The sequence below is a fragment of the Manacus candei genome, unplaced genomic scaffold (genome assembly GCF_025592945.1).
Source record: "Manacus candei isolate 608988 ecotype Guabito, Panama unplaced genomic scaffold, ASM2559294v1 h1tg000050l, whole genome shotgun sequence".
NCBI lineage: Eukaryota > Metazoa > Chordata > Aves > Passeriformes > Pipridae > Manacus > Manacus candei.
In genome coordinates, this window is record NW_026138098.1 from 144,564 (window position 1) to 171,728 (window position 27,165).

Genomic DNA, 27,165 nt, shown 5'->3' on the forward strand with positions numbered 1-27,165 from the left:
TGGGGCTCAGGGAGGAGTCACGGGGCTTCTCTTCTTCCTGCCTGCTTGCCCCATTTTCTCCTGCAAAAGCAAAGCTTTCTTGGCTTTCCTTGCTCAAGGAGATGCAAAGGCCATCTTTTAAATCCAATACTGGAAACTCCTCCAGGTTGTCATTCAAGGTGCTTCTCTCAGGTCCTGCACTAATCAATCATCTTGTCCACTGGTTTTCTTGGCAGGTTCTTGCATTCACGTCCTACAAGCAAACCAGGAGGAGCCAATTTAGCTGTTCCTGCAACCAATCCAGTCTGGCATTCTGATTTTAAAGGATACTGGGTTGGCCTTACCCATAGAGATCCCACATCAGGGGTAATACCTACAGGTTCTGCCCTCTTCCACTCTCCTGCAGTTCCACTGGCCCACACCACAGGAACAACTGCAGCTGCCACTTCAGTCAGGGCCTTGCTGCTGACAGGAGTTATTCCCTGCACAACAAGAGCTGCTGCTTGGACACATTTAGTTTCAGCAATTACAGTGTCAAGAGCCCCAGTTTTCAATTCCATTTCTGCCTCAACTTTTCCAGCCCATCACTTCCTAGCAGAGGTTTGGGTGAGTTTGGCAAAAACACAAACTGAGGAATTCCCCAATGTTTTCCCAGTTTGACCCCTGTCACACCAATCACCTTAACACTGCCAGTCCATAATTCTCATTCTGCTGTGTTCAGGACTGAGGAAATTGTACTTGTGTCTGACCAGGACATGTGCAAACCAAATGCTGGGGACTGGAACACACACCTGGCACTCCTGCAGCTCTCACAGTCACATTCCAGAGAAAACAGCCAATTGCACCCTCACTGCTCATTTCTTAATCCCAATCCCACACTTGTTTGGCACTTGGAGCACCGCTTTTAGAACCCAATTACAGCCCATTAGAGAGCTCCCTGTCTAGCAGGGACAGGGACCCCTGGGATACTCTCAGCAATGCCTGAATCCATGGCAGGGACCTTGCTTTGAGCTCCCCAGGGCCGGGCACCCCGAGGATCTCCCCGAATAATCCTTTCGGTGCGCGCTGGAGTCCTCGGGGTGCCCCAACCCGGGGGGCACCAACAGCACTGTCCCTCCAGGGGGCCAATTTGGTCCCAAAATGCAGGGGGATCTTGCCTGTGTCCCAGACTGGTCCGGGGATCTGAGGCCCTTCCCGAGAAAATCTCGGTGCCGGCGTGAAGGGCCAGAGATCCCTTGGAGCCACGGGAGAGCAGGCACAGAGTCCCTCCTGGGGGGCAATTTGCCTGCCTGAAAACAGCTCTTCAAAGGAGCCTCTAAGACTCAGCTGGTGACTTTTAGAAGCCAGGCATTCCTATACACTGTGAGATATTTTAAGGCTTATCTGACTGAAAAGCATAAAGCTTTTATCATGGACACCTGACCTCCCACAGACAGCTCCTTTCCCCTTTCAGTACAAAATTATTTTCATGGAATCACTCAATAGGAAGTGCCCAGGAACCCCAGACTGTGCTTTCCAGAACAGAAAATAAACAGAAGAACGGAGTTTTGCACAAGTGTAACATACTCCAGAACAGACCTGACTTTAGTTTTACCCTTTGTGTTCAAATATTCCATAGAAAAGCTCCAGCAGGAGAGCTGGTACATTCCCAAGAGTATCCTGGAAGTCCCTTTCACGAGGGCTGGAGGAAAATCGCAGTTGTATGAGTCCCTTGTGCCTGCAGATGCCTGGGGATCCTCTCCATCCACCTCGTGCTCTCCCAACAGCAGAAAGGGTGCTGAGACAGGAGGAAGGAAACCTTTAGCATAAAGCTGGGGAGGAATATAAAGCTTCCTTTCCTGGGGAGCTTTGCGAAGTCTGCAACGAGAAAGGGAAAATTTGCATCTCCTTTGGTACACGTGTCAACAGAGACTGAGACTTTTTGCCTTTTTCAGACAACCGTGCCCCTTTTGGCTCCCTGGCAGCTCCAATGGCACCAGAACCCCCCTTCCTGCACACCCACGGCTGTCACACACAGGCACCCACACACTTTTGCACCAGCCCACACGTGGCCAACATCTTCCCACCCTAGACATCCCAAGGTCAGTAGTTTTGCTAGAGAGCACAGCAACCCCCCTGTCCTCACAAACTGCCTCCCTGCAAAAAAGGAATCGTTTTCCTGGACATTTCTCCCACAGTCAAGGTCTTTTCAAACTGCTGTCGTGCCACCAAACCTGCTCAGGGTCCCTCCCAGCTTCTGCCTGTCCTTGCATTTAAAGGCATAGGCACATTCTATCTTCCAACAGCAAACCCAGCTCCTCACGGGCAGTAGAAGCCCTGCTCTTACCTGGACAGACTGCCGGGCTCGGCACAGCTGTGGCTCATGGAGCAGCTTCCCAAGGCCGTTCTCTCTCCCAGCAGGAAGCACAACTCGCCTCCACACCAGGGGAAACCACGAGCGAGGCTGCAAATGGACACAGAACGAGCAAAAAGCATTAACGCAGCACCAAAAAACCAAGTTAAAGCAGTCTTTGCCTCATAACCCTGCACGGGGAAAGGGTTTGGGATCCCAAAGCAAACCCTCAGACACCCAGAGAGCACAGGACCCACAGCCATGCCACGGCTCCCCCCGGGGGCACCCGGCAGGTAAGGGGCTTACCCGGGCCCCGCCGCCCAGCACAAGGCGCCCCTAAACGCCCCCGGCTGCCCCGGTGCACAAACCCAGCGGCCAAGGCGCTCTCCCCTCCGCAGCCCGGGCAGCAGCGGGGCCGCACCCTCAGCCCCCACACACAACCGCCCCCACCTGCCCCGCCGGCCCTTTATACCGCGGGCCGGCAGCGCTGCCCAATCAGCACTCGAGCGCCTCCGCCCAATCCCAGCCCGCCTGGCCCTGCGGCCCCGCCCCGCCCGCTCAGCCCGGCCCCGGCCCTCGGCGCGGCCCCGCCCCCCGTTCCCTCCGCGCGGCTCCCGCCGCAGCCCCGGCGGGCTGAAAGCCCAGAGCCAACGGGAACTCCAGCCAGCTGCAGGCAGATGTTACTCTGTCCCAGTTTGCCAGGGGTGGGCACGAAGGGGCCCTTCCCCGTTCGGAAGTGGAAGTTGTCCCCTGTGCACAGCCCGCTCTGATCCTCGGCCTCGTGGGAGCCAATTCCCTTGTCCCAGCCCACTTCCTGCAGAGAAGAAAGGGAAAGATTGCACAGAAGGGAGACATTCTTCCCTGGGAGGGTGGGGAGGTGGCCTGGCACAGAGAAGTTGTGGCTGCCCCATCCCTGCAAGTGGCCAAGGCCAGGCTGGAGGTCTATTAGAAGGTGTCCCTGCCTGTGGCAGGGGGTGGAAGGAGATGATCCCTGAGATCCTTTCCAACCCAAACCACTCCAGGATCCCAGGATGATTCCATGCTCTCTCTCTGCATTTCTTTGGCATCATTTCCTCTCAAAAACAACATCTGCGATTTAGTTGATTGCTAAAGCCATCATTTTAAAATCATCTCAGGAATCCAAAGGGACTGGAAAACACTTCATTAAAACTGACTTATTAGGAAATGGTTTGAACCAAGAGAATTAAAATCAGGACAAGAGCCTTAAAAAAATTAAATTTAGGAGAAGAGCCTTCAAAAAATTAAAATCAGGACAAGAGCCTTCAAAAAATTAAAATCAGGACAAGAGCCTTCAAAAAATTAAAATGAGGACAAGAGCCCAAGAGAATTAAAATCAGGAGAAATTCACGTTATTCCCCCCACACACACCCCGGGACAGACGGGAGACCGCGAGTCCCGCCCTGCCGCCGGAACCGGCCCTTAACTCGAGCAGGGAGTGCTGCACCGGCACGAGAGCCACTGCGCATGCGTCGCCGGTCCCTCTCCTGCCTGCCCTTACTTACCACGTGATCGCCGGCGTCTTGCCAACGACTGCGCATGCGCCCCCCCCACCCCACCCCCCCACCCCGCCGCCCGACCGCCCGGCTTCGCTTTCTTACTGCGGCTCCCCCTCCACTTTTCCGGCTCCCTGGGGTTCCCTCACCCACATTTCGGGGTCCCCTTCTCACATTTTAGGGGTGATGACCCCGCAATTTACGGTTCGGGGGGGGGGAGGAGAGGAAACGGGGGGCCCAAGAAGGGGTTTCTTTTTTTTTTTTCTCTCTTTTATTTCATTTTCATTTTATTTCCTTTTTAGTTTTTTTGCCTTTTTTTTTAAATTTTCTTTTTTATATTTCCTTCTTTACTTCGTTTATTTTTTATTCTCTTTATTTTTCATTTTCTCTCCCAGTGCTCCCCAGTAACACCCAGTGCTCCCCAACAACCCTCAGTAACACCCAGTGCTCCCCAGTACACCCCAGTAACACCCAGTGCTCCTCAACAACCCCCAGTAACACCCAGTGCTCCCCAAAAATTGACCCAAAACCGACCCAAATCACCCCAAAAGCTGACCCAAAACTGACCCCAAAACCTGACCCCAATCATCCCAAAAGCTGACCCAAAACTGACCCCAATCATCCCAAAAGCTGACCCAAAACTGACCCCAATCATCCCAAAAGCTGACCCAAAACTGACCCCAATCATCCCAAAAGCTGACCCAAATCACCCCAAACAATGACCCCAAACTGACCCCAAAAACTGACCCAAATCATCCCCAAAACTGACCCAAAACTCTGCATTTCTTTGGCATCATTTCCTCTCAAAAACAACATCTGCGATTTAGTTGATTGCTAAAGCCATCATTTTAAAATCATCTCAGGAATCCAAAGGGACTGGAAAACACACAGAAATCATTCCTGCACCCACCAAAGCATTAGGAATTGGAACCCGATTCCCTCATCTCTCTCCTTGTTCTTCTTGGCTGGAAAACCTGATGATCCCCACTGGCTGTTTTTAGGCTGCTTTTCTTCCACAGCTCCTTTCCTCCCGGCTGAAACCTCCTGGCATCTTCAGGCCTTATCTGGAGGGAAGCCCCTCTGAAGTATTTCCTCTCGTGGCAATTCTGTGGGATGAAGAAGTAAACAAAGCACATCAAGAGCTCCTTCTACCCCCTTCCCTCGCAAACACCCTCCCAGCTTGTCCTTGGCAGCTCCATCCCCCCGGCAGCCGCACCCGACGCTTCGGCTCCGCTGGGAAAGGGACAGCAAGTGCAGAAGCAAGTTCAGGTCTGGGCAGGGGCTCCCTGGGGAACGGCACTTCAGTGCTTTAGTCCGTGGCCTTTCCTGCTGCCCTCCCTCCTGGAGGCAGAGGATGACCCGTCCCTTGTTTCTCCCACGCTGGCAGACCCAGGTCCTGCTCCTTTGGCCCCACTTTTCTTGGCAGACCCGGCATCATTTCCCAGGGTCCCCAGGAAACTTCTGCACTTGACCCACTGCTAAGTGCAGAGCACAGGGCGAGGGAAGGACAAATTTCTCGGCACCCACCCCCTGGAATTTCCCTCCTCCGCAGCACGCTCCCGTTCCCGCTGTCTCTGGAGGTGCCCGCACGAGTCCTCCTTCTCCCAGCACCTCAGAGAATGTCCTTTTCACCCAGGTCCTGCTTACCGTCGTCCAACAAAACACGCTGACAACATTTTTCACGATGCCAGTGGAGAGCTATCAGAGCACACTGCACAGGGAAGCTGAGCCTGCCCCATCCCTGCAAGTGTTCCAGGCCAGGCTGGACGGGACTCGCAGCAACCGGGGACAGTGGAAGGTGTCCCTGCCCACGGAAGACAGGCTGGCCTTTGAAGGTCCCCTTCAAACCAAATCGCTCTGGCATTCCCCTCCAAAATCACTCCCAAAGAGACACAGCAACCAAAGCAGAGGGACTGCACTCCCAGCTTTTCTTACCTGCAGGCACACACAGCACAGCACGCTGGACATAAAAGCCACAGGGTTAGTCCTGCCAGAGGCGTCCGGCACACCCACGGCGACCGAAGGGAAAGAGGCAGCCTGGGAACACGGAGTAAAAGACACCTTAATTAGGACTACCCTGAGCCATAGCCAGGTCATTCCCACAGACAGCTTCACCGTCCAGTCGTCCAAAAAGCACTCACCGAGGCCTCAGGTAGGATGGTTCCTGACGCTGACCAGGTGAATACCTCCCTGGAAGCCCGCTCTGCTCCTGCCAGGCACTGGGGCTCACCCAGAGGGGCTTTGCCAAGCATCCAAGGGAAATTAAAATTACAGCCTGGGCAAAGGCGCTTCCCGCAGGACCGCTCCTGGCCAAGGCCACCGGTCCGTGCAAGTCAGACCACTGACCACCCAGGGCTGGGGATTTTCAGGGGCACGCTTCCAGCTTTTATTCTCCAGAAACTCCAGTTCTTCCTGGCACCGCTTGCCAGAAAGTCTTCCCCTGTTGGAAGAGGTCACTTAGTCTTTCGAGGGGCCAGATTGCCAAAGCCCGGCCAGTCCGTTCCCACGAGGAAAGGTAGCTTTGTCTTGTACAAGATACTGGGGGGGAGACACAAAAGTTTAATTTAAAAGAACTGCCTAGAATAGAAAGCAATTCAAACATAAGTCAGACAAGACTCGTGCAAAACTGAATTACATTGGACTTCAAAGGAGAATTCTTTCCCTCTGCACCTCAGAGAACCCCAATTTTCACCCAGGTCCCGCTTACCATTGTCACACAAAACGTGCTGACAAAATTTTTCAGGATGCCAGTGGAGAGATATCAGAGCACACTGCACAGGGAAGCTGAGCCTGCCCCATCCCTGCAAGTGTTCCAGGCCAGGCTGGACGGGACTCGCAGCAACCGGGGACAGTGGAAGGTGTCCCTGCCCACGGAAGACAGGCTGGCCTTTGAAGGTCCCCTTCAAACCAAATCGCTCTGGCATTCCCCTCCAAAATCACTCCCAAAGAGACACAGCAACCAAAGCAGAGGGACTGCACTCCCAGCTTTTCTTACCTGCAGGCACACACAGCACAGCACGCTGGACATAAAAGCCACAGGGTTAGTCCTGCCAGAGGCGTCCGGCACACCCACGGCGACCGAAGGGAAAGAGGCAGCCTGGGAACACGGAGTAAAAGACACCTTAATTAGGACTACACTGAGCCATAGCCAGGTCATTCCCACAGACAGCTTCACCGTCCAGTCACACAAAAAGCACTGACCTCCCAGGGCCTCAGTTAGGATGGCTCCTGACGCTGACACCTCCGTTTGCCCCGGGGGGTCAAGAATAACATGCCTGGGAAGAAGTCACCCCCAACAACAAAAAGGGAAAATTAGTGAAGCACGGGGTCCTCTTCTGACTAGATTGCCACCAGCATTCCAGAGCAGATGACACGACTGTTCTGTTACAGACGAGAAAAGCCTGTTCTCCCAAACAAACAGCGAGGAGATTTATGGGCACGCCTGAAAATTTCCTGTGAGGAACTTTTTGTAACTAAGGAGCAGGTGCTGTCTTGAGTTGAAGGCATCAATTTGACAGACACTTAGGACAGCAAACTCTTCAGCAGAGCAATTAACTGCAGCCTATTTGAACAGTAGGGGAGAGAAAACGACAGTCGAAGGGAAGACAAGAAAAGCAGAACTGGAATCAGCAGACTTTTCTTCCATCTCTCCCGAGGAAGTCTAGTTTGTCTGTTCTAATAATTCTATGCCCTTTTCTACATGAAACTTAGAGCAAGGCTGAAAAAACAACTAGAAAACACGGAGAGAAGCTTTTTAGAATTTCACGTGATTTTCCCAAACCGATGCCAGAAAAGCAGAACTCGGTAGAATGTACTCACCTCGAGGCCTTTGGTCTTTTCTTCCATAAGCTTCGTCACCTGATTGAAAAAGCAGAGTAGACTCGGTATTTAGGCTCCCAACAGGAAAACTTCCCCTTCATTTCCTAAAAGAAACTACATTAATCTGCACAGCTGCAGGCGCGTCTCCAGCTGTTAAAGCCTTTCAGCTTTTCGGAGGGTGAGAATGCTCTGCTAAGGAAGGCTGAAAACTGCTCGGAGCCTGCACAGGTCCAAGAGCCCCTTGATTTTGTCTGTGTTCCAGTCCCGGGCTAAAGAAAGGGCAGAAGAAGCGCAGTTGTTCCTTGCCTCTTCCCTAAGAGGTTCGGCCAGGTGCTGGGCCAGCCCGGGCACTCCGGGGGAAGGCCGGCAGTGCCCAAGCAGCGCCGCTTTGCCAGGGGCGTCGCTTGCAAGAGCGCCGCCGAGCGCCGGGCCCTGCCTCACGGTCGCCGCCTGGCGGACACGGCCGGGAGCGGCACTGCAGCCGCGCGCCTCCCCCCCCCCCCCTCCCCTCCTTGGCGAGACCCGCGGCGCCTTTGGACGCGCCCAGCTTACCCCGGGGTCGATCTCCGTCGAATCTGCCGCCGTGGGTCGCTTCCGGGGGGGGAAGGCGGCGGCGCAGCCCCGATAGCATCTCCAGGGCACGGCGGGAGCGAGCGGGGCAGAAGCGGGGGCAGAAGCGGGGGCAGGGGCGGGAGCGGAGCGGGGCGAGAGAGCGGGGCGAGAGGGCGGCGCGACGTGCGCGCCATGCGGTCCTCGCGCGCCGCGGCCCCGAGACGGGGGCTGCCGGCGCCGGTGCCTGCCGCCGCCCACGAACCTGCCGCCCGCGCCCGCCCTGTCCCCGCAGCGGGAAGCAGCGCGGCGAGACGGCGCTGCGGGCGCGGGGTGGGGGTCCGGGTCGCGGCGGAAGCCTCTCGCCGCCATCTTTAGTGTGGTCGTTCCGGTCCTGGCGGCGCCATCTTTACTGTGGGCTTGGCAAACTTCCGGGCAGGGGCCGCCATCTTTAGTGTGGTCGTTCCGGTCCTGGTGGCGCCATCTTTGCTATGGGCTTGGCCGACTTCCGTGCCGGGGCCTTGGAGGACTTCCGGTCGCTCACTACTTCCGGTGACCGAGTTTACCCAAATTAGCGTCCCTCCTCGCTAATTTCTGCGCTTTCACCCCAAGAAATCTTCACGTTATTCCCCTCCCGCACACCCCGGGACAGACGGGAGACCGCGAGTCCCGCCCTGCCGCCGGAACCGGCCCTTAACTCGAGCAGGGAGCGCTGCACCGGCACGAGAGCCACTGCGCATGCGTCGCCGGTCCCTCTCCTGCCTGCCCTTACTTACCACGTGATCGCCGGCGTTTTGCCAACGACTGCGCATGCGCTGTTCAAAATTTTTTCAATGCAGTTCCTGTTTTCCGTCAGCAGGTGGCAGTATTTCATCTCAAATTTATGTGCAATTCCTTTTCTCTGTCACCAGGGGGCACTGTTGCTATGCGATTTTTTACTTATGGCATTTTTTTTGTTGTTTTATAACCGTATTTGTTCGTGTAGTTCTTTTGGGAAATCGGATAATTGGCTTGTGATTGCTGGTGGTTTGAAAATTTACTTGTGTAATTAGGCTCTTCTCCTGGTTTTAATTCTCTAGGCTCTTCTCCTAAGAGAATTAAAATCAGGAGAAGAGCCTAAAAAAAAAATGAAAATCAGGGGAAGAGCCTAAAAAAAATGAAAATCAGGAGAAGAGTCTAAAAATATAAAAATCAGGAGGAGAGCCCAAGAGAATTAAAATCAGGAGAAGAACCTAAGAGAATTAAAATCAAGAGAAGAGCCTAAAAAAATTACAATCAGGAGAAGAGCCTAAAAAAATTAAAAACAGGAGAGGAGCCTGAAAAAATTAAAATCAGGACACGGGACTAATACAATAAAAATCAGGAGAGGAGCCTAAAAAAATTAAAATCAGAAGAGGAGCCTGAAAAAATTAAAATCAGGACAGGGGACTAATACAATAACAATCAGGAGAGGGGACTAAAAAAATTAAAATCAGGATAGGGGACTAAAAAAATTAAAATCAGGAGAGGAGTCTAAAAAATTAAAATGAGGAGAAGAGCCTAAAAAAATTAAAATCAGGAGAGGAGCCTGAAGGAATTACAATCAGGAGAGACCCAGAACTCACCCAAGTCTCCCCAAAAAACTACCAGAAACTGATTCAAATCTCCCCAAAAATGACCCAGAACTCACCCAAATCTCCCCAAAAAGTGACACAAAAACTGATCCAATTCACTCCAAAAATTGATCCAGAACTGACACAAAACTGGCCCAAATCACCTCAAAAACTAACTCCAAATTGGCCCAAAACCTGACCTAAAAATGCAAAAAACCCCCCCCAAAACTGACCCAAAATGATACAAAATCAGCCCCAAATATGACCAGAAACTGACCCCAAAATCCCAAAACACTGATACCAAGACTCACCCAAATCTCCCCAAAAAAATGACCCAAAAGTCAGCCCAATCACCCCAAAAAATGACCAGAAACTGACCCAAAATTACCACAAAAATAAACCCAAAACTCACCCAAATCATCCCGAAAAATGACCAGAAACTGACCCAAATCTCCCCCAAAAATGACCAGAAACTCACTAAAAATAACCCCCAAAAATGATCAGAAACTGACACAAATCTCCCCAACAAATGACCCAAACTTTATTTCTTTTCTTAGCAACAAATCCCTTCCTTTGCTCCCCTCTGGCCCTGCCCACACGGCCCCAGTTCAGCTCTCAGTGAGTTCTTGCTTCTGGGCAGCGACTCCTCTGCCTCTTGCTGGGGCGGCAGCAGCTCCTGTGCCGGCAGGGAGAGGGACCCCGAGCCAGGAGAGGGACCCCGAGCCAGGACAGGGACCCCAGAACCAGGAGAGGGACCCCAGAACCAGGAGAGGGACCCCAGAGCCATTACAGGGACCCCAGAGCCATTACAGGGACCCCAGAGCCATTATAGGGACCCCAGAGCCACGATAGAAACCCCAGAGTCCCTACAGAGACCCCAGAGCCATTATAGGGACCCCAGAGCCCTCCAGAGCCCCTATAGAGACCCCAGAGCCCCTATAGAGACCCCAGAGCCATTACAGGGACCCCAGAGCCATTACAGGGACCCCCTCCAGAGCCCCTTGCTGGGTCACAGCCCCTCTTCTCCCGTCCAAACCCACCTTTCTGGCTGCAGCTGCTTTTCTTCTCTGGCTCCCCCTTCCTTCCCCAGGGAGCTTTGCCTTGTTCTTTGGCCAGGCTCCAGCTGCAGCTCAAGGGCAAAGCTGCAACTACAATTCCCCCTTCGGGTTTTTCACCTGAAAAACAAAGGCTTGGGCCAAACTCTGACCAGTCACTCGCTGAACACGAGACATCAAACAGGGCACACAGAATAAAATGCATCCAACTCTAAATCATGTTACAATGACTGTCCACCCCAATCCAGCACTGACATTAAAAACCTTCAAGCAATCAAAAAGGCCTCCAAACATCCCTTAGATAGAGAAAAGCACACCAGGAACGAATGCAAAAAGAAAAATTCCAAACAATGCTCAATTAAATAACCATGGACTGATATAAAACATGTTTAGTTAACTTAAACCACTTCTTCCCATTATTCTCCATCAGAAATTACCCTTATTTAAGTTCTCCTTTTAACACTTCATTAAAACTGACTTATTAGGAAATGGTTTGAACCAAACTTCATAACTTGATGACTCCAGGGTTTGTGCTCCTTGACTTTGGCCTGAAGGGGTTTGGAACACAGGCTTTGTTCTGGAGAGCTTTTCCCCAATCTACAAACCCTTCTGCAAATGGGACTCCCTTCCCTCAGGGTTCGGTGGCCTCTGGTTTTCCTGAAGGCTGGGGGGGATCTGGGAGCCAAATCCCAAGGGATCCAGCCCAGCTCTGCACACACACACACACACATTTCCAGCTGGTCACAGTCTCACGGGGGCCACCACCACTCAGCACATTTGCACACAAACACCCCTCTGAGTTCCTGGCACTGGGTCTGATGGACTAAGAAATGATCAGTCTGGTGGTTTGCCCTCAGAGGAGTAAGATCCAATGATGCATTTCTATTTTCATGACAATATAACCTGGAAAACACAAACATATTTCTGCTTCATGTGCAATTTAAAATTCAAAGACACAGAAACATTCCTAGAGTTCAAGTCCCCAGGTTTGGTTCCAAATGTCACTCGGTCCCCCTGGGACAAGAACAGTGGCACACACGGACTCAACAGCCCTGCACAAGCCCAGGAGTGGGGGGGAAATATCCTTGAGAGCACTGCTGCATTTCAAAAAGAAGTCAGTCACATCAACTCTGTAACAAATAAAAAAGAGAAGCCAAAATAAATAACTGTAGACAGGGTATCAAGTACCTTGAGAATACCAATAAGAAAAAACTAAGAATAAAGGCATCTATTTGAAGTACAAAGAGTTTGGGAGACACCATTTGTTTGCCACGAAGCCTTTATTTTGTTGGCTCTTCTATAGTTAGAACCCAAACCTTACCCTCCCACAAAAAGCAGAAAACCTCTTCAGAGAGTTAGGAGATGGAGTCAGTTTGGATTAACGGGAAGAACATCTCTGGAGACAAAATAAAGCAGAGAAAATAACCCCATCCTCAACAACAGAGCTGCCTCCCCACTGCCTGCCCCTGGACACTTGCTCTGGGGGTGACAGAGCCTGAAGTCTCCTGCCTAGTCCTGGGCAATACTTCCTGGGGACCACAGCACCACTGAGTTCCTAAAAATATCACAGGTTGGGCAGGTGCTTGGATTTTGTCTGGATTAACTCCCCTTCTTCCTTTCCAGGTGTTGCCCTACTCATTGTAATGGTGCTTGTACTCCCTGAGCCATTCCCTCCCCCATCCAACCATCCCTTGTGCCCTCTCTGACAAGGACAGTGGGTCCAGGTGTTCTGCCACGCTCCCAGGGCACAGGGGGGGACTGTGGAGCCACTCTCGAGGGGGGAAACGTGCCCTGCCTGCCCTGCCCAGGGAAAGGGAACTGCCCCAGTGCTCCCCAGCACAAGGCACCCTTGGAAATATCCACTGCAATGGGACACTCAGGGACAGCAACAAGCACTGCACGAGGCTGCTCTGGCACAGGGCCAATTTTAGCCTCAGCTTTTCTCTGGACCACTTCACTTTGTTTGCCACCTCATCCTGCAGTCAGAACTTGCTGTCCTTGCAACCTTTCAAGGTGACCATAAATGACAGAGGCCTCTGCTCCAGCACCCACAAGGGCCTGATCCATCTGACAGGATCCATTTTTCCAGGGAATTCAAAGCTCCACCTGAGGACCAGGGTCTTTTCTCACCCATCCCTGTGCTGCAGCTTGGCCTCCATCTCCCTGTGCTTTCAGTTCCCTGCATGGTTGAACACTGGCAGCCCTGGCCCTGGGCGGAGCTCGGCATCCTGATCCCATCCCTCCTGGCCCCCGGAACCGCTGACTCAGCAATGGGGGGCCCTCCATTGCCAAGGGCACGGGCCCGTCGGGGCTCACGGGGGGAGCAGGAGGGCGAAGGCTCCAGCCCTGCTGCTACAACCTTCCACCACTACAGCCAACAGAGGAGCCTCCCCAGCCCTGCCTCCCAAGGCATCCTCAACAAACCCAGCCCAGCTCCACAGGACAAACTGCTCCCTGTCTGCCCAGGCCAGTCTAATCCCAGAGGCTCCCAGGTCATGCAGGACAACTGCCCAGGAGATCAGAGACTCCAGTCCATCTCTTCCTAGCACAGGTTTGGGTGAGTTTGGCAAATAGAGAGACTCAGGAATTCCCCAGTGTTTTCCCAGTTTGACCCCTGTCACACCAATCACCTTAACAGTGCCAGTCCTTAATTCTCCCTCTCTTGGGTTAAGGACTGAGCAAGTTGGACCTGTGTCTGAGCAGGACATGTGCAAACCAAATGCTGGGGACTGGAACACACACCTGGCACTCCTGCAGCTCTCACAGTCACATTCCAGAGAAAACAGCCAATTGCACCCTCACTGCTCATTTCTTAATCCCAATCCCACACTTCTTTGGCACTTGGAGCACCGCTTTTAGAACCCAATTACAGCCCATTAGAGAGCTCCCTGTCTAGCAGGGACAGGGACCCCTGGGATACTCTCAGCAATGCCTGAATCCATGGCAGGGACCTTGCTTTGAGCTCCCCAGGGCCGGGCACCCCGAGGATCTCCCCGAATAATCCTTTCGGTGCGCGCTGGAGTCCTCGGGGTGCCCCAACCCGGGGGGCACCAACAGCACTGTCCCTCCAGGGGCCAATTTGGTCCTAAACTGCAGGGGGATCTTGCCTGTGTCCCAGACTGGTCCGGGGATCTGAGGCCCTTCCCGAGAAAATCTCGGTGCCGGCGTGAAGGGCCAGAGATCCCTTGGAGCCACGGGAGAGCAGGCACAGAGTCCCTCCTGGGGGGGGCAATTTGCCTGCCTGAACTCAGCTCTTCAAAGGAGCCTCTAAGACTCAGCTGGTGACTTTTAGAAGCCAGGCATTCCTTGCTTACAACACCCTGCCATGATCCCAGCCCTCCAGGTGCCCTGGCAATCCGCTCCCAAAGGGCACACGGAGGGGTCTCCACTGCAGCTGATGGGAGGGGTCAGCATTACAGGAGGGCTCATTTTCCTTCCCTGCATTCCTGTTGCACATTCAGGACACTCCCAACACCTGTTCCCATCTACACAAACCCTTATAAGGTCTCTGAGGGGCTCCATCGGGGGTCTCTGGTGGTCACCTGTGCCTGCAGCCCCCAAAGTTCTCAGTGACCACCTTATCAACTTCAAGACAACTCACCTGGTTGTAGAGGAGCCTGATGCTGCTTGGCTGCTGCCTCAGTTCCCCTCTTCATTCTTTCTTGACTTTGCTTGCTTAGTCCCTTTAAGTTCCTTGGCTCAGCTCCATGCACTTTCTAGGGAACATCCCACTGCAAAAACTCCCAGTTCTTGGTACATCTCCTAACTCAGATATCAGGGAGTGAGGCAGAAATCAACTCATCCAGGGCACTGCCTCCAAATATTGGGACAAAAACACCATAACATTCCACGGCCTCCCTTGGCAAATCAACCCCAAACTGCTCAGACACAAACAACACCCTGCACACTACAACAATCTGGCACTGCTGGTTCAACCCGGCCAAGTCAGTTGGGAAACTACACAAGGTCAACTTCCTTCCAAGTTTCAGTTATGACACAAAAATCAGGGAGATCACAGACTCCCCCACAGAGTTTTACTCTGAGGAGAGAAGGAAACCAAAGCCATCCCCAGGGCTGCAATAGCTCAGGCTCCCCAAAAGGCCCAGGGGCTTCAGGTTTCTGAGGGGCTTCACCGAGGGCCTTCCCAGGTCTGCTCTGTCTGGAGCCCTCCAAGTCCTCAGTGCCTGCCTGAGGAACCTCAACACAACTCACCTGCTTACACAGCAACTTGGTGCTGCTTGCCTGCTGCCTCACTTCCCTTCTTCCTTCTTTCTTCACCTCCCTTGCTTGGTCCCTTTCAATCCCTGGGCTCAGCTCTGTGCACTTTCCAGGCTCCATCCCACTGCAAAAAGGATTAGCCCTTGTTACATCTCAACACTCAGAGAGCATTCCACCTTTTGCCTTGACACTGGGCCATCAGGCCAGGGTCTCATTATTTAAAGCATAGTTTGACTCCTCAGTGACAACAACTGACAGCGCTGCTGGGGCCGGGGAAGGGCGGGTGGGAGAATAAAAATCAGGAGAGGAGACTAAAAATCTAAAAATCAGGAGACGAGCCTAAAAGAATTACAATCAGAAGAGGAGCCTAAAAATATTAAAAACAGGAAAAGAGCCTGAAAAAATTAAAATCAGGACAGGGGACTAATACAATAAAAATCAGGAGAGGAGCTTAAAAAAATTAAAAACAGGAGGGGATCCTGAAAAAATTAAAATCAGGAGGGGAGCCTGAAAAAATTAAAATCAGGAGGGGAGCCTAAAAAAATTAAAATCAGGAGAGACCCAGAACTCACCCAAGTCTCCCCAAAAAACTACCAGAAACTGATTCAAATCTCCCCAAAAATGACCCAGAACTCACCCAAATCTCCCCAAAAAATGACCAGAAACTGATTCAAATCTCCCCAAAAAAGACACAAAAACTGATCCAATTCACTCCAAAAATTGATCCAGAACTGACCCAAAACTGGCCCAAATCACCTCAAAAACTAACTCCAAATTGGCCCAAAACCTGACCTAAAAATGCAAACCCCCCCCCCCAAAACTGACCCAAAATGATACAAAATCAGCCCCAGATATGACCAGAAACTGACCCCAAAACCCCAAAACACTGACACCAAGACTCACCCAAATCTCCCCAAAAAATGACCCAAGTCAGCCAAATCGCCCCCAAAAATGATCAGAAACTGACACAAATCTCCCCAACAAATGACCCAAACTTTATTTCTTTTCTTAGCAACAAATCCCTTCCTTTGCTCCCCTCTGGCCCTGCCCACACGGCCCCAGTTCAGCTCTCAGTGAGTTCTTGCTTCTGGGCAGCGACTCCTCTGCCTCTTGCTGGGGCGGCAGCAGCTCCTGTGCCGGCAGGGAGAGGGACCCCGAGCCAGGAGAGGGACCCCGAGCCAGGACAGGGACCCCGAGCCAGGAGAGGGACCCCAGAGCCCCTACAGAGACCCCAGAGCCATTATAGGGACCCCAGAGCCACGATAGAAACCCCAGAGTCCCTACAGAGACCCCAGAGCCATTATAGGGACCCCAGAGCCCTCCAGAGCCCCTATAGAGACCCCAGAGCCCCTATAGAGACCCCAGAGCCATTACAGGGACCCCAGAGCCCTCCAGAGCCCCTTGCTGGGTCACAGCCCCTCTTCTCCCGTCCAAACCCACCTTTCTGGCTGCAGCTGCTTTTCTTCTCTGGCTCCCCCTTCCTTCCCCAGGGAGCTTTGCCTTGTTCTTTGGCCAGGCTCCAGCTGCAGCTCAAGGGCAAAGCTGCAACTACAATTCCCCCTTCGGGTTTTTCACCTGAAAAACAAAGGCTTGGGCCAAACTCTGACCAGTCACTCGCTGAACACGAGACATCAAACAGGGCACACAGAATAAAATGCATCGAACTCTAAATCATGTTACAATGACTGTCCACCCCAATCCAGCACTGACATTAAAAACCTTCAAGCAATCAAAAAGACCTCCAAACATCCCTTAGATAGAGAAAAGCACACCAGGAACGAATGCAAAAAGAAAAATTCCAAACAATGTTCAATTAAATAACCATGGACTGATATAAAACATGTTTAGGGAACTTAAACCACTTCTTCCCATTATTCTCCATCAGAAATTACCCTTATTTAAGTTCTCCTTTTAACACTTCATTAAAACTGACTTATTAGGAAATGGTTTGAACCAAGAGAATTAAAATCAGGAGAAGAGCCTTAAAAAAATTAAATTTAGGAGAAGAGCCTTCAAAAAATTAAAATCAGGACAAGAGCCTTCAAAAAATTAAAATCAGGACAAGAGCCTTCAAAAAATTAAAATGAGGACAAGAGCCCAAGAGAATTAAAATCAGGAGAAATTCACGTTATTCCCCCCACACACACCCCGGGACAGACGGGAGGCTGCGAGTCCCGCCCTGCCGCCGGAACCGGCCCTTAACTCGAGCAGGGAGTGCTGCACCGGCACGAGAGCCACTGCGCATGCGTCGCCGGTCCCTCTCCTGCCTGCCCTTACTTACCACGTGATCGCCGGCGTCTTGCCAACGACTGCGCATGCGCCCCCCCCCCCCACCCCGCCGCCCGACCGCCCGGCTTCGCTTTCTTACTGCGGCTCCCCCTCCACTTTTCCGGCTCCCTGGGGTTCCCTCACCCACATTTCGGGGTCCCCTTCTCACATTTTAGGGGTGATGACCCCGCAATTTACGGTTCGGGGGGGGGGAGGAGAGGAAACGGGGGGCCCAAGAAGGGGTTTCTTTTTTTTTTTTTCTCTCTTTTATTTCATTTTCATTTTATTTCCTTTTTAGTTTTTTTGCCTTTTTTTTTAAATTTTCTTTTTTATATTTCCTTCTTTACTTCGTTTATTTTTTATTCTCTTTATTTTTCATTTTCTCTCCCAGTGCTCCCCAACAACCCTCAGTAACACCCAGTGCTCCCCAGTACACCCCAGTAACACCCAGTGCTCCTCAACAACCCCCAGTAACACCCAGTGCTCCCCAAAAATTGACCCAAAACCGACCCAAATCATCCCAAAAGCTGACCCAAAACTGACCCCAAAACCTGACCCCAATCATCCCAAAAGCTGACCCAAAACTGACCCCAATCATCCCAAAAGCTGACCCAAATCACCCCAAACAACGACCCCAAACTGACCCCAAAAACTGACCCAAATCATCCCCAAAACTCTGCATTTCTTTGGCATCATTTCCTCTCAAAAACAACATCTGCGATTTAGTTGATTGCTAAAGCCATCATTTTAAAATCATCTCAGGAATCCAAAGGGACTGGAAAACACACAGAAATCATTCCTGCACCCACCAAAGCATTAGGAATTGGAACCCGATTCCCTCATCTCTCTCCTTGTTCTTCTTGGCTGGAAAACCTGATGATCCCCACTGGCTGTTTTTAGGCTGCTTTTCTTCCACAGCTCCTTTCCTCCCGGCTGAAACCTCCTGGCATCTTCAGGCCTTATCTGGAGGGAAGCCCCTCTGAAGTATTTCCTCTCGTGGCAATTCTGTGGGATGAAGAAGTAAACAAAGCACATCAAGAGCTCCTTCTACCCCCTTCCCTCGCAAACACCCTCCCAGCTTGTCCTTGGCAGCTCCATCCCCCCGGCAGCTGCACCCGATGCTTCGGCTCCGCTGGGAAAGGGACAGCAAGTGCAGAAGCAAGTTCAGGTCTGGGCAGGGGCTCCCTGGGGAACGGCACTTCAGTGCTTTAGTCCGTGGCCGTTCCTGCTGCCCTCCCTCCTGGAGGCAGAGGATGACCCGTCCCTTGTTTCTCCCACGCTGGCAGAGTCAGGTCCTGCTCCTTTGGCCCCACTTTTCTTGGCAGACCCGGCATCATTTCCCAGGGTCCCCAGGAAACTTCTGCACTTGACCCACTGCTAAGTGCAGAGCACAGGGCGAGGGAAGGACAAATTTCTCGGCACCCACCCCCTGGAATTTCCCTCCTCCGCAGCACGCTCCCGTTCCCGCTGTCTCTGGAGGTGCCCACACGAGTCCTCCTTCTCCCAGCCCTGCCAAACTGACACACACACAGGAGAAATAACAAGTCTTGCTTGCACAATTCCCCACCCTAACCCTTGCCTGTCCTGCCCAGAGCTGAGGGAAATCTGACGGAATATTAATAAACCACCTTTGTTAAGAGCAGTCATCAGCCCGGTCCTTCAGGCTTTGCAGGAGTTTGTAGGGAACAGCCCCAAATTCCAGTCCTACCTCTAAATTTGTAACAGCTTTCCTCGGAGAGATTCTGGACAGTAACACATACAACAGAAAGAAAAGACTGCACAAGGAGTAACAGAAGGTTTGCCATGAAGAATAGAGGTTCCTGTTCTCCCTCATCAGGCTGGGACTGGAGGACCCAGTCTTTGCCATCAAGAGACCAGAGTGTTGTCATTAAGACTTAAACCTCTCCCCCACGGGTGTTTCTCAGAGAACTGGGCCAGCACTGAGCTACTCCCATGTGCCTGCAGTGCTTTGGGGAGGGACAAGACAACCTTCCACTTGTGCTTGGAAGAGAATGAAAAGTCATTCCCCTTCTCTCTCTCTGACCCAGCACCAAAGCAGTCCTGTAGGACAACACTGGACTAGGCCTGATTCAACTGGGAAAGAAAAAAATCCTAAACAAACAAACAAAACCACCCTGAATTTCAGGTAAAAATACGCTGCTTCCTGAACAGGAGCACACAAAATGCATTGAAGCCAAACAGAAAATGACAAACCAGAAGAAAAAAAGAGCCAAAAGAAATGCTCTGCCTGCCTTGATACGCTCTCTGTTTGACCATTCCAAAGGGAATTCTCCACAGATCAGAAGCAATTACCAATCATTTTTCCTCTGTAACAAATGAACAACTTGGGTTTCTGCTGAGGGGCTGGACATGTCCAGTGAGGGTTCAGGGTCTGGTGGGTTGTTTATGGCAGATTCTGACCGGCCCAGGCCAAACCCAACCACCCCCATTGCTGCTCCATCCCACATGGAGAATATTGATACTGTATAGAAATACTCCCCTTCCCTGCTACTCCATCCTTCCTTACACATGCGTGGAGCAGGTTTTCTCCACCCTTTGTTCCCAGCAACAGCTCTCCAGCCCGAATCCCAGCTCCCACAGACACAAACTAAACACACCTAAGGTGATGGTTCCATCAGCACCTGGAATTCCAAGCTCCCTGTTCGCTGGAATGCTCATCCCAACACTCACAGCAATCTCACCTCAGCCCACAGGCTCTCTGTCCGCAGAGGCAAGCACAGCCTGCTCTGGCACCATGTTTCCTCTCATTCCTGATCTCCTGCAAACCCCCAGGGAAATCCAATCCCTCAGACCCTGCATCCCTGGAGACGAGGGGAACTGGAGTTTGACCCGGATCCCAGCACCCTGGACAAGTGTGTTCCCACGAGCACGTGCCTGTGGCTCCATCCAGCCCATCCATCCCTCCTTTTCCCCCAGGGAGTCCCAAACCCTCCCCCAGCTCCCCTGCGTCTGTCCCCCGGCCCAGCCCAGCTCCAGGCTCTCCCCCAGCGCTGTGTCAGCCCCAGCCCTGGCAGAGCTGCAAACAGCCCCCAGCTCGGCCCCCCGGGCTCCTGAACCCCCAAGCCAAGGCTCGGGCTCACCAACGGGGACCCACCTGCCCCTCTCAGCACAGCCCAACCCCACAGCTCGGGGACCCCACGCTCACCCAGCCCTTCACCCCTTCCTCTCCACCCTTCCCAGCACGGCAAGGACCAACCTGCAGTGGAAACAGAGCCAGTGCCCAGGGAGCAAATGCCAACAGGCAGGAGGAGAGAAACGTGTCCCTCTGACTTACTTCACCCCACGGGCTGCACCAGGTGCCCCCAGCGCCGGTCGGTGGGGCTGGAGCCTGTTGCCTTTGGCTGCTCACACCCCAACACATTCGGCATTGCTGGACCCAAGTCAACGATTTTCCCTGTCCTGAAAGAGAGGAGAACAAGAAAATTAAGCGCACCGGGGAAGTCAAAGGCCCTTGGCTTTCACCCTTCTCTTCTGATTACTCACCACAGGCGTTTCTTCCCTAAAACCTGCTCTTACCCCGCACCCCCCGCCCCGGCCGGTCGCCGCCACTGCCCTGCCCGGCGGCCCCGAGCGCTTCAGGCCCGGCCCGGCCCACGCCTCGCTCTGCGCAGGCGCCGCTTCCCGGCCCGCCCCGACCGCCGGGCGCTGCCTCGCGGTCGCCGCCTGGCGGACACGGCCGGGAACGGCACTGCAGCCGCGCCCCCCCCTTGCGAGACCCGCGGCGCCTTTCGCGAGGACGGGCCTTTCTTCCCTAAAACCTGCCCTTCCCTAGGAAAAGCTGAGCAATTCACAGAGTTGCTGTTTTTAGCCCGGCTTCCCAAAGGACTTCTCTCTCCCGGCGGCGGCGGCGGCGGCAGCAGCAGCAACGCTCCCCGGGAAGCCCTGACGGAGGCTGGGAACTGACACACAACAAGCCAAGAGCATTAACTCGGCCCCAAAACACTCCACAACAGACCAATTTACAGTCACCTTTGCCTCCTCCCCCCCGTGCAGGCCCAGGCTTTGGGATTCCAAGGCAAACCCCGAGAGGCCCAGAGAGCAGCAGCCCCTCAGCCCCAGCACGGCCTCCCCCGGGCTCCCCCGGCCGGGAACCGGCCCAGCCAGCCCCTGCTGTGCAGCACAGCAGGCGGGGGGATGACTTTTGGGACCCCTCCCTGGCCGCTGCAGAGCAATGCAGGCACCGGGGCCAAGTCCTGCCCGGACCCCGGGCACCGCAGACAGTTCAGCCCCAGCAGCAGCAGCAGCAGCAGCAGCAGCAGCAGCAGCTGCTGTTCTGCCTCTTGCTCCCCTCTCATTTGGAACCGAACGGTGAGGAACAAGCCCCGGGCACAATCGGCACCGAGCAGCAAGGCCTGGGCTCGCCAGAGGCCTGGGCCTGCCTACTCCAGGCTCTGGGCTTCCTTTGCTTTCTTGCGCCGCAATTCTCCTGCCCCCGCAAGCGTTAAAAGACAGACTGCCCGGTGAGACGTGCCCCTAAACAGCCATCAGTTCCAAGGCCAGAAAATCTCAGGGCCACACTTCGAAACCCTGCCGCGAGGCCCCCGGAGAAGCCAAGGGGAGCTGGGATTCCCTGGAGTCCCAGGGAACCGAGGGGAAGGTGGTGAACGAGCAGAGAGCAAACGCCTCCAGCTGCTTCTCCCTGCAGCCCCCACGGAAGGTGCAGCGAACGCACACCTGTGTGGAGTTTTTAAGAGAGCTTTAAAATAAACTAAAAAACAATCAGTTTACCGAAAAATCCTTCTGCAGTCCGCACTGTCAAACAACTCAAATTGCTCACTAAGAAAATGACCTAATTTAGAACAACTGAATTGTAGAACCTCAGTGCAGCTGCCCTGGGATTTCATGCCCCCAGTGTATCTTGCATCGGGGAAAAGGACTGGGATGCACTGGGAGGGACTGGGGGCAGTGTGGAGGGATGGGGATGGGACTGAGGGCAATGGAGAGGGGCTTGGGGGACTGGACTGGGAGTGGGGGCACTGCACTGCCATCCACTGGTATGGGATTCTCAGGGGAGGGACTGGGGGACCTGGGATGGGACAGGGGCCATAGCGGAGGGATTGGGGACAGTGGGACTACAGGCACTGGGATGGGCTGAGATGCACTGGGGAGGGACTGGGATGGGACTGAGATGTTCTGGGGAGGGAGTGGGATGCACTGGGAGGGACTGAGGGCAGTGGGGAGGGATGGGGATGGGATTGGTGGCACTTGGAATGGCACTAGGGATAGACTGGGATTGGACTGGGGGCACTGGGGAGGGACTGCAATGGGTTTGAGGCAAATTTGGAAGGACTGGGAGCACTGGGGAGGTTCTGGAGGGAACTGTGCAGGGAGCTGGGTTGGGACTGAGGGTACTAGGGATGGATTGAAATGGGACTGAGGGTACTGGAGACGGAGTGGGATGGGACTGGGGTGCACTGGGGGCAACTGGGAAGGACTGGAGGCACTGGGGAAGGAACGGGGATGGCACTCGCTGAACTGGGCTAGGGTTTGGGGCACTTAGGAGAAACTGGGATGGACTGAGGAGAGACTGGGACAGTGGGAGGGGACTGGAAAGCTGAAATTGAAACAGACTCACCTGAGTCGCCATCTAAGTCCAGCTCCAGCTCATGAGCCTGAACAACAGCCGAGGGGACTCAGCCCCAGCCCTGGTCCCTCCTCCCCCTCATTGTTAACACCTGGGCCTTCTCATTGTTAACACCTGGGCCTTCTCCATAGAACAGCTGACTCTACCCAGTACTCCCAGTTCTCTACAGTGGCTTGCAACAGAAATAAGAGACTCCCTAGAGTGCTCCAAAAATACAATACTAAACCCAGAGTAATTTCTACTAAAAAACAACAGTCCCTGACCAAAGCATCCAGTTCATATTCTAGCCTCAATATCTACCCCAGCCCCCCGTGACTTCAGCTCGAGACCCACAAGCTTTATTGCACTGCCAGCTCTGCTCTCTCAGCAGTAGCTCTGCATCTTGCCAGCGCCGCCACGGGAAGCTGCTCCAGGTTCTCGCTGCAGGATCTTCAGCTTGGCTCCAGCTCTGCCACTTTCCAGCTCCACCATCACACTCCCAATCCCACTCCCCCAGCTACTCCTCTTACCCCATAACTCCTAGCCCAACTGCAAACTCTCAATCCCAGCCCTATACTGATTTCAGCCCCAGCCTCTCACTCCACATTCCCAATTATAATCCCAATTCCACAGACACACAGGGATTTCAGCGACAGTGCCACAGGCCCTATTTCCGCCCCACACTGATTCCTGCCCAGGTGTTACAGCCCCGAGCCCAGAACCCTGTCCCTATCCCAGCCCCTCAGTGATTTCAGCTCGAGACCCACAAGCTTTATTGCACTGCCAGCTCTGCTCTCTCAGCAGTAGCTCTGCATCTTGCCAGCGCCGCCACGGGAAGCTGCTCCAGGTTCTCGCTGCAGGATCTTCAGCTTGACTCCAGCTCTGCCACTTTCCAGCTCCACCCTCACATTCCAATCCCAGTCTCCCACTTCCCAATTCCTCACCCTCCCAATTCCCGTCCACCAGGTACTCCTCCTACCCCAGAACTCCTAGCCCAACTCCAAAGTCAAAACCCCAGCTCTAGACTCATTTCAGCCCTACCCACCCAGCCCACGTTCCTGCTCATCAATCCTTATTCCACAGACACACAGGGATTTCAGTGACCCTGCCACAGTCCTCATCTGAGCTCCAGACACCCACCCAGCTCCAGAGACGCAATCCCAGCCCTATATGGATTTCAGCCCCAGCCTCTCACTCCACATTCCCAATTATAATCCCGAGTCCAAACACACACAGATTTCAGTGACAGTGCCACAGGCCCTATCTCACAGGGATTGCTGTCATTCCTGCCCCAAGTGTTACAGTCCCAAGCCCAAACCCTGTCCCTATCCCAGCCCCTCAGTGATTTCAGCTCGAGACCCACAAGCTTTATTGCACTGCCAGCTCTGCTCTCTCAGCAGTAGCTCTGCATCTTGCCAGCGCCGCCACGGGAAGCTGCTCCAGGTTCTTGCTGCAGGATCTTCAGCTTGGCTCCAGCTCTGGGATTTTCCAGCTCCACCCTCACACTCCCAATCCCACTCCCCCAGCTACTCCTCTTACCCCATAACTCCTAGCCCAACTGCAAACTCTCAATCCCAGCCCTATACTGATTTCAGCCCCAGCCTCTCACTCCACATTCCCAATTATAATCCCAATTCCACAGACACACAGGGATTTCAGCGACGGTGCCACAGGCCCTATCTCTGCCCCACACTGATTCCTGCCCAGGTGTTACAGTCCCGAGCCCAGAACCCAGCCCTACCCCAGCCCCTCAGTGATTTCAGCTCGAGACCCACAAGCTTTATTGCACTGCCAGCTCTGCTCTCTCAGCAGTAGCTCTGCATCTTGCCAGCGCCGCCACGGGAAGCTGCTCCAGGTTCTCGCTGCAGGATCTTCAGCTTGGCTCCAGCTCTGCCACTTTCCAGCTCCACCCTCACACTCCCAATCCCACTCCCCCAGCTACTCCTCTTACCCCATAACTCCTAGCCCAACTGCAAACTCTCAATCCCAGCCCTATACTGATTTCAGCCCCAGCCTCTCACTCCACATTCCCAATTATAATCCCAATTCCACAGACACACAGGGATTTCAGCGACGGTGCCACAGGCCCTATCTCTGCCCCACACTGATTCCTGCCCAGGTGTTACAGCCCCGAGCCCAGAACCCTGTCCCTATCCCAGCCCCTCAGTGATTTCAGCTCGAGACCCACAAGCTTTATTGCACTGCCAGCTCTGCTCTCTCAGCAGTAGCTCTGCATCTTGCCAGCGCCGCCACGGGAAGCTGCTCCAGGTTCTCGCTGCAGGATCTTCAGCTTGGCTCCAGCTCTGCCACTTTCCAGCTCCACCCTCACATTCCAATCCCAGTCTCCCACTTCCCAATTCCTCACCCTCCCAATTCCCGTCCACCAGGTACTCCTCCTACCCCAGAACTCCTAGCCCAACTCCAAAGTCAAAACCCCAGCTCTAGACTCATTTCAGCCCTACCCACCCAGCCCACGTTCCTGCTCATCAATCCTTATTCCACAGACACACAGGGATTTCAGTGACGCTGCCACAGTCCTCATCTGAGCTCCAGACACCCTCCCAGCTCCAGAGACGCAATCCCAGCCCTATATGGATTTCAGCCCCAGCCTCTCACTCCACATTCCCAATTATAATCCCGAGTCCAAACACACACAGATTTCAGTGACAGTGCCACAGGCCCTATCTCACAGGGATTGCTGTCATTCCTGCCCCAAGTGTTACAGTCCCAAGCCCAAACCCTGTCCCTATCCCAGCCCCTCAGTGATTTCAGCTCGAGACCCACAAGCTTTATTGCACTGCCAGCTCTGCTCTCTCAGCAGTAGCTCTGCATCTTGCCAGCGCCGCCACGGGAAGCTGCTCCAGGTTCTCGCTGCAGGATCTTCAGCTTGGCTCCAGCTCTGGGATTTTCCAGCTCCACCCTCGCACTCCCAATCCCAGTCCCCCAGCTACTCCTCTTACCCCATAACTCCTAGCCCAACTGCAAACTCTCAATCCCAGCCCTATACTGATTTCAGCCCCAGCCTCTCACTCCACATTCCCAATTATAATCCCAATTCCACAGACACACAGGGATTTCAGCGACAGTGCCACAGGCCCTATTTCCGCCCCACACTGATTCCTGCCCAGGTGTTACAGCCCCAAGCCCAGAACCCTGTCCCTATCCCAGCCCCTCAGTGATTTCAGCTCGAGACCCACAAGCTTTATTGCACTGCCAGCTCTGCTCTCTCAGCAGTAGCTCTGCATCTTGCCAGCGCCGCCACGGGAAGCTGCTCCAGGTTCTCGCTGCAGGATCTTCAGCTTGACTCCAGCTCTGCCACTTTCCAGCTCCACCCTCACATTCCAATCCCAGTCTCCCACTTCCCAATTCCTCACCCTCCCAATTCCCGTCCACCAGGTACTCATCCTACCCCAGAACTCCTAGCCCAACTCCAAATCAAAACCCCAGCTCTAGACTCATTTCAGCCCTACCCACCCAGCCCACGTTCCTGCTCATCAATCCTTATTCCACAGACACACAGGGATTTCAGTGACGCTGCCACAGTCCTCATCTGAGCTCCAGACACCCACCCAGCTCCAGAGACGCAATCCCAGCCCTATATGGATTTCAGCCCCAGCCTCTCACTCCACATTCCCAATTATAATCCCGAGTCCAAACACACACAGATTTCAGTGACAGTGCCACAGGCCCTATCTCACAGGGATTGCTGTCATTCCTGCCCCAAGTGTTACAGTCCCAAGCCCAAACCCTGTCCCTATCCCAGCCCCTCAGTGATTTCAGCTCGAGACCCACAAGCTTTATTGCACTGCCAGCTCTGCTCTCTCAGCAGTAGCTCTGCATCTTGCCAGCGCCGCCACGGGAAGCTCCTCCAGGTTCTCGCTGCAGGATCTTCAGCTTGGCTCCAGCTCTGGGATTTTCCAGCTCCACCCTCGCACTCCCAATCCCAGTCCCCCAGCTGCTCCTCCAGACCCATAATTCCTATCCCAATTCCAAAATCACAAACCCAGCTCTATACTGATTTCAGCTCTACCCATCCAACTCACGTTCCTGCCCAACAATCCCTATTCCACAGTCACACACAGATTTCAGCAACGCTGCCACAGGCCCTATCTCACAGGGATTGCTGTCATTCCTGCCCCAAGTGTTACAGTCCCAAGCCCAGAACCCAGCCCTACCCCAGCCCCTCAGTGATTTCAGCTCGAGACCCACAAGCTTTATTGCACTGCCAGCTCTGCTCTCTCAGCAGTAGCTCTGC

General features: G+C 53.7%; 3 long non-coding RNA genes across 3 annotated transcripts; all 3 read right to left on the reverse strand.

Annotated features, from left to right (window-relative positions):
• Positions 1–777: 777 nt before the first annotated feature.
• On the reverse strand, positions 778–2,939 carry LOC127477238 (uncharacterized). Its single transcript, XR_007906900.1, has 2 exons — positions 2,306–2,939; positions 778–1,836 (listed from the first exon to the last, which is right to left on the reverse strand). It is a non-coding gene; the product is annotated as an uncharacterized LOC127477238 (long non-coding RNA).
• A 10,650-nt stretch (positions 2,940–13,589) lies between these two features.
• LOC127477234 (uncharacterized) lies at positions 13,590–15,555 on the reverse strand. Its single transcript, XR_007906896.1, has 2 exons — positions 15,053–15,555; positions 13,590–14,571 (listed from the first exon to the last, which is right to left on the reverse strand). It is a non-coding gene; the product is annotated as an uncharacterized LOC127477234 (long non-coding RNA).
• A 2,577-nt stretch (positions 15,556–18,132) lies between these two features.
• LOC127477237 (uncharacterized) lies at positions 18,133–20,612 on the reverse strand. The gene is made up of 2 exons (XR_007906899.1): positions 18,753–20,612; positions 18,133–18,331 (listed from the first exon to the last, which is right to left on the reverse strand). It is a non-coding gene; the product is annotated as an uncharacterized LOC127477237 (long non-coding RNA).
• Positions 20,613–27,165: the final 6,553 nt, after the last annotated feature.